We start from the raw sequence: 8,059 nt of genomic DNA, 5'->3' as shown, positions 1-8,059 counted from the left end.
ATATATGCAATACAACAACTGTTGGATTCCTGTTACTTTTCTGTATCATTTCAAGTTTTTTTATACGATTGTAAATTCTTTAAAAAATAAAACAGGAAAAAAAATAAAATTAAATTAAAAAAAAAATAAAACAGGAGTTATTCTCAAATTTGTGAATCTTTCAGACACAGTCTAGTGAAAGACAAGGAGATTCACAAGCTCACTATGATGATTGTGGTTTCTGCCCTAAGAGAGGAGGGCTGAAGAGGCAGGCTGGATTCAAGGGGAAATGTTGTGTGAGCTCTAGTCAGAGGCCTGCAAGTCTGTACAGAATAGTGAGCTCCACAAGGACTGTGTGAAAAGAGTCATAAAAGTCAGGCTTGAGACAGGACGAGGATTATGGTGTGAATTAATTTCTGTAACTGGCCTACATATCATGCTCCAAAATAGACAGCACATTAGACGTGCCAATTCATGGCCCAAATCCACTGCCCATGATGACTAGTCAGTGAGGAAACTCAACAGTCCACCCAATCAAGAATAGTGACATTTGGAATGATTCATAATACTTCCGTGGCACCATGTATTAAAATGGTGGACATACACCTGTTTTTCCTGGGCCTTTGTATGGTGTTGGTTGGGGACCCAAATTGATTGTGGGCAATCTCCCATAAAGTCTCTTTAAGTATAACAGGACTTTTTTTACAAAATGTTCAACAAACGTTACAGAAACTTTGAGGTTGAAGTCATCAAAGGAGTAAACAGGGCTGAAATGACTGTCCCTATTTGGGGCTGCATAGCAGCCTCTACAGCTGTATCAATTCCATCCTGAAGAATTCTGGTGCCAGAATCCAGGAGGAATGTAGATAGGATATCACCAGCCTGAAGAATGCACACTCATGGAGGATTCTGCTGACCTGAAACCCAAATTTTTAGCTCTGACCTGCCAGAGGGTAGATAGGGATGTTTTGCAGATTCTGTTCTTGCAGGTCAGGAAGTCATACTAGTCTCTATCTGGTTTGCAGTATCACTGGTGATCATCAGTATGCAGTAAAAACATGAGATGAAGAATTAAAAAGGACAAGATTTACCTGAGCACTGCGGGTGATAGGTGAGAAGAATAGGTAAAAACGTTAGGAACATCTACTGACACCCTAACCTGGACCTTGCTGTGGCACACACTCAGGAAGCCAGGTATTGGATGTGGAACATGGATAGGCCTCCAGAAACAGGGCCTTAAGATCAGACCTTGTGCATGAGAAGCAATGACTCCTGCTGTGTTTCCATGACTCTCAGATTCACCACTTAAGCATGGTACTCTCTACTGCCATAAAAAATAGGCAGGATAAAAGTCAAATGACCAAATACTGGGTCTATGCCTCTGAGGCAAAGGTTCCTCAGGGGATATTGCAAATTGGAAGATTGGTTCCAATAAAGTGTTCCTCTCTAGTAGCTCAAAGTTGAGCTCAAAGCAATATCACTTCTAAATCCCCTATGATATATGGGACCTAATGAGATCTGATTCTTGTTTCCAGAATATATATATATATATATATATATATATATCACTAGGCACCCCTTCTCATGAACAAGTTCATGCTGACAGTGCTGTGAGTGATCCCCTGATGCATTCTAGCACTTCCTATACTGCTGGTATACTTTCATACAACTCAATTCCTCCAATTCTGTGGCTCCCACTTTTGTGAAAAAATTCCCTACATCCATGGGTCCATGAAAGCCATATCTTTGGTCTTTCTTATCATTATATTTACTGTTTGTCGGCATCATCTGAATGATCTGAGATTCTCACAAATACACAAGTTAACACCACATTCTGCAACAATGTGGCAGCTAAAAATCACACCTTACAAAGGCCACAAGAGCAAAATTCACTGTATTCTCGAATCAAGGTGAGAGCAGGAACTTGCTCCCGCAGAAAGCTCCAAAGATGCACCACACAGCAGGCAGCTGTCTGTGCATTTGGCTGCAACACTTCTGTCTGTGTATCTATCAACATATGGCTTTCCACTCTGAGTTCAATCACATTCCAAGTATTGCAAACCAAACTTGCAAAGATATTCAAGACCAAGTTGAATAGTCTAGCAAATCACTCAAAGTAAAATCTTTAATTTCCTTAGACTTCAAAATGATAATTGGGAAAGCAAGAAGGAAAGATACACTAGAGGTAGAAAAATACTTCTGGAAGCAAATCATTGATTTTGAATATTTTATCCTAGTTAACATTCTGATTTCAAAGCACAGAGAGGTCAGATTTCATGCTATCAAGGTTTTTCATAAAATTCCAGCCTGAAAATCTTTCATAGCCAAGAAAAGAGTACAGACACAAGATGGTTTCTCTGACTTGGGATGTGAGTGACCCTCAGAGGTTCACATGTGGAAATTTGGTTCTTACTGTATAATACTAAGTTGGAGGAACTCGATGTATGAGACACCAAGGTTAATGTTATGACATGTACAGCACATCATGGTAGTCAGGGGCTTTCTCAGTTTGGCCTTGTCCTTGTCAAAAACTCCATTATTTCCTATACATGGGAGTGTATACTCCTATCTTTTTGGGTGGTGTCCACAGCAACAAGTTAGTGCACAGCTGTCTCACTTTCTGATGCTGTAACAAAATACCATGTACTTCAGCAGTAGAAGAGTAGATATTTATTTCTTACATTCTTCAAGCTTAAATGTCTACAAGACATCAGCAGGTTTAGTGGGTAGAAAGTTCCTCACATTTAGCCTGCTTTTTACATTTGGCATCATCTAAGTGTCCTCAAATGGTGAAAGAGATAGAAGGGGATAAATGGCCTAATTCACTCACTCCCCAAACCTTCTATAATACACAACGTCATTTAAAATGTAGAATGTAACTACCTGTTGGAAACCTCACTTATGGATACTATCATGACTTCTCTTATATTTAACTTTACATGCTTGGTGTTGGGCCACTAACCTTCAGTGCTCAGAATCTCCAAATGTAATGCAGAATGCTAAATATTTATCTGCATCTATCATCCTTTATGTATGCACACATGCTTGGCTCTTCAGTGAGAACTACACTGGGATCTGGGCTTGGTTGGGGAGTAGGAAATGGGAACAGAGACAAAGGCCTTGGGAAAAGGCTGATAGAGGCAATGGAGTTGGACACCTTAGAGACTCTCTTGTCCCAATATATGTTCAGGAACATAATATCAGAATACATGTTGAACACCCACGTTTGCATCTTAGGACTCAGATCTGCTCAAACGTGTATCTGGAACGCAGGCATAAATGCCTTGATCCTGTAGTCCAGTACAACCTTGCATATAAATCAAGCATTATCAGAGTTCTGGATGTAATGTGCAGATTTATTCAAGCACAAAAGTAAAAACCCAGAAAAATCACTGAACAGTAATTCAAGAGTCCTCTGGGCAACAAAGGGGCCAAACATGCTTACTGGAAGAAAGATAGCCTCTTTAACAACTCAATTCTATCACCATGCACTAAACTAAAGTCAATGGATTAAAGATCTAAACATTAAAACAGAAACACTAAATCTCCTGGAAGAGAAAGTAAGAGGACATCTTTAAGACAGGGATAGGCAAACAGTTCATGAAAAAAGAAAATCTAACTGCATGGGAAATATTTGAAAGAATTAACTGGGACCTCCTCTTGAGAAGATTTGCACGTCAAAAGAAATTACCAACAGAGTGAAAAGACAATTCACAAATCTTGACCAGAACTAAAGAAGAACATTGTCATGCATTTTGGCAAAGGGCCTGTTCCTTAAGTTAGCTCCATAGATTTAAGACAGAATGAACCAACTTACACTATATCTAATAATTATCAGCTGTTTGAACAATTTTGTTCTCACAATTATCAGCCCTACTGCCTTCCTAGCTTCAATCTGTTCACTTCCTCATTTCATTCTATCAGATGTCAGTACAGGGTTAAAGTTAAGGTGTTATCTACAGAACAGAAGAGAACAACTGTGTATGCTTTCTTAGGCTTGTAACTAGTCTCAACTTATTATAGTGGCAGTAGGAATAATAGGGGAACTGGGGAGATAGATCAGTCGAATAAGTACTTGCCTGGCAACTGTATGGTCCCAAGTTTGATCCCTGGTACCACAAAAAAACAAACAAAATAGGATGCTTAGGCACCCAGCAACGCTAGAATTAATTGCAAAGAACCATTGTGCACAAATATTTGGATGATTAAAGACCTTACAGGAGCAAGGGGCAATGTGAGGTTGCCTTGCTTGGAGCAATATGACAAAAAGAACTAACAGGGGAAAGTGCACCCCAGTTTATAAGGAATAAACTGGAATCTGGCCCAGACTTCCAACAACCACTAGTTGGCTTGAGTTTGGGCATCTGTGGTGCATCAGTGACAGTCAAGGTGAAGATACTCATTGCTTAGAAGTCATAACCAACATAAAAATTGTACAGTGGGTTCAAAGATTAGAATTCAGGGATTTCTAGAGCAGTACCTACTCTGCCTCAGGCCCCAACAAGAGGGAAAAGGGTGAAAACCATTCCCATATTTTGTGGAGGAGCATCTGATCTGACCAGTCTGGAAGCTGCAGCCACTCAATTGTGACACAGGCCCAGGCATGGGGATCTACTGCGAGCAGGATTGGGGCGAACAATATATTTCCCACTAGTCTTCTTCCATTTCTGGCTTCTGAATGCATTCTGTAGTGGTACGTACATCATGCACTTGGGGGCCAATAACTAAAATGGTGAGAATTGCCACAACCCTGGGTTTTGCATAAATTGGAGGGACCTGAGTCCACATGTCACTGAAAGAGAGACCAGTCCCCAATTCTGTTCATTCCTTGCCTAGAGCAGTAGTCAGCCTTTCCTTGGCCCATCTGTGTTGGGACCCATCACGTAGCGTCCAAAGGATTCTGCTAAGCTTTGGAATAACAGCACCTGTTCCCCAGCACTGATGGGGTTACTTCTGTAGGATCTGTTACCTAAGAATGGTCAAATATGCAATCAGACCCTGTAGCACAGAGGTAATTATATATATATATATATATATATATATATATATATATATATATATATGTATATTAACCTATCTTACTCAAAAGCCCTTTTAAGAATGGTGTAGATGAATCTTCTAGGGTTACAATAGAAGGACCTAGAGGGAAATTGGCACACTCCAGTGGCTAAAGTTTGCTCTGTTTCTTTTTGTGCAATCTCATTTATCACAGGTGGGTCAAATAGGGAACAGTGTGGGCTAAATGCTGTAGGGGCTTAGGGTGCACCTTAGGACCAGATCAGGTTCATCAATTTATTCCCCTTCTCACAGGTTTCATTGCCTTAGGGACTAGGAGGAGCCATGAAGCCAGTTAAGTAGAGACAATGAGGGATAATTTAGGCAGGATTCTACCTCAATCTCAAGTCAACCTGACTACTTATGACAGTCAATGCCCTCATGAGTAAGTCACTTGTAAGGGACACTGCACAAAGGCAGTGATTTTTTAATCTTCCCAAGATGATTTCCAGCGTCATCTAAGCAAGTAGTCTATCTTAGGTACAGGTGATGGACCATTGATCTCAGGCACTAATTAAAGATCCTCCTTTCACTCATTGGGCTCTATGGTTAAGAAACACCTGAAGAGCCAGGTGGTTGGTATAAATTTCCAACAACTAATTCCTGGCACATTCTGAGCCAAAGCAACTGCTATGTTTAGCAGCAGACTTGAGCCCACCTTAACCTAGACAATGAGCAAGCCTCAACTGTTACCCTGCCAGTGCTCTTCTGTAACATGAACCTGCACCTGAAGTTGTCAGATCAGGAAAACAGGAAAATCTGTGCCCTACATAGCTAATTTTGGGACTCTGCCTGCAGATTTCAAGCAATGATAGATTTCCCCCAAATCTCCTGCTGTCCTCACTGTTCCTGACAGTAGAATAGAGGTTTACAGAAGGAAGGCACTCAAGGCATCTTATTGCTCTGCAGACTGGCCTAAGTCTCCAGCGAAGTCAGGAAGTGGGATTACTGAGCTCAGCAGAGACACCCTGGATTTTCCGTCTTCCACTTTCAGCTGCTCAGTCCTTAGCTGAATGTGACAAGATCCTAAATGAGGCAGTGATCCTGTATAAGTGAATACACTTGGTTGTGATTCTTTTCCTTCTCTTTCACTTTCTTTCTTCCTTCCTTATTTCTTAGGAAAATGTCTCTGATTGTACCTTAAGCAGTTCTGGACCTCACTGTATGTATATCCAAGATTTTCTTCAAATTCCAGCAATCCTCCCACCTGAGGCTGAGCACTGGAATTTCAAGGATGACCTACCAAACCTAGCAGTTATTTTCTGCTTTCTTTATGGAGTTCACATTGTCACAGGTGCAACTCCACCATGGATTCACAGGTCATACAGGATAGATTTATTCAATTTTAGCTGCTGACCCACTGGCAAGTCAACCAGATAAATGAAAGGGGCACATTGAGCACATGGATGGGATCTTGTCTAAGAGATATTGTGGAAGTCTGTCCACATTTATCCTGTCCCCAGTTGCCTTAACATTTCTCTACATTGCACAATCCTTATGGGGGCAGAGATATGTGATCATGTGCTCCTGAAGGAGTTGCTGATAACAACTCAACATTCCTGGATTTTTAAAAGGATGCATCAATCAACAGACTGGTGGAAATAAATAGTTCTCCCTGCCTTGGTTCCGCAACCAAGCTCTACTTGCCACACCTGCCAGGTCAACAACTGCTCTAAAACTATGGTCCCGGGTCTTCTGCAGCTGGGACTTACACTTCTGTGGGCTTTGAAGACAAAATCTGAGAACTCCACTGATGAAGAATTGTCCGGTCCATCACTGAGCAAGATCTCTGTGCAGCCAAACTTTCAGGATGACAAGGTAGCCTTCTACAAAGACACATAGGGAGGGCTTGGTGCACAGGGACTGTAATAATAGAGGTTTGAGCAAGTGTACTCAATGTTTAAGCACTCAGGCAGGCCAAGTGCTGGGCACATGAAGTAAAGAGATATGTAGTCTCTCTGGGCAGACATTAACATTGAAATTCTGAATGCCACCAGCCATGCAGACAAGCTCACATGATACCTGAAAGTCCAGGAATAGCTCATTGCACAGGACTTCTTCTGGCCATGCAGTACTGTACCTCACCTTTTTTCTTAGAACAGACCATATTTAGTCTGTGCCACCCAGAAAACTGTCCGTGGGCACCTACAGGGAAAGCTTTGGATATTTTACTCTTGGAAAATCTTTGGCTCTGCCTATGATTCTCTTTACAGTTCCAGGGAGAATGGAATGTCATGGGATGGGCACAGAACACATTACTGAATGAAAGCATCAGCCGTATAAGGATGTTGAGCACGACCTTTAATCTGAATGATGATTACAGCTACAATGTCACCTCCATCTGGTTCAGGTAAAGTTCTAGGTCCAGGGGCTCAGAGAAGATCAACTGTGTCATCACCAAAGAGTTAACAAAATGAAGGAAGCTGTGCTTTGACTCAGGGATGCTTCAATCCAATCTTCCTCTGTTCCTTCCTCTTACACTCTGACCTTTCCTGTTTTGCTATTTCTCCCATTCTCTTGCATACATTCTTATTTCCTCCCATTCAAGAACACATTTGCAACATAAACAGTCTGTACCATGAAAGTCAACATTACAGCAGTAGGAACAGTGGAACTCATAAGAAACCCCAGAGTCCCTCATCCAGGGCTTGGAAGGGAGCTGCACTTAAGATTCACTCAAACCCAGGGCCTGGCATGTTGCTCTTATTGGCCAGATGTGAACACAGTTGCTACAAGGAGTTGAAGAAAGCCCCCAAGGTAAGAAAGCATTTACAAGTGGGAGGTACTATGGTTGGGATAGAAGAGGAGATTGAGGTGGAAGCACTGGTTCATGGATCTTCAGTTAATTCTGTCTCTGGACACTGGCTGTATTGAAAAAAAAACCATTCTATTGTTAACAGTCAAATGATGGGTGGTAAAGTGGTCACACCATACTGGCTGCAGAAAAGGAGTAGACTCAGCAGAGAGAGGTCAATTTTTACTTAAGGGCTGGAGCAGTTGTTGACATGAAGCATGTTGGAAGCTC

Source organism: Octodon degus, unplaced genomic scaffold (genome assembly GCF_000260255.1).
Source record: "Octodon degus isolate 3935 unplaced genomic scaffold, OctDeg1.0 scaffold00123, whole genome shotgun sequence".
In the NCBI taxonomy this organism is placed as follows: Eukaryota; Metazoa; Chordata; class Mammalia; order Rodentia; family Octodontidae; genus Octodon; species Octodon degus.
This window is presented reverse-complemented; position numbering follows the sequence as displayed.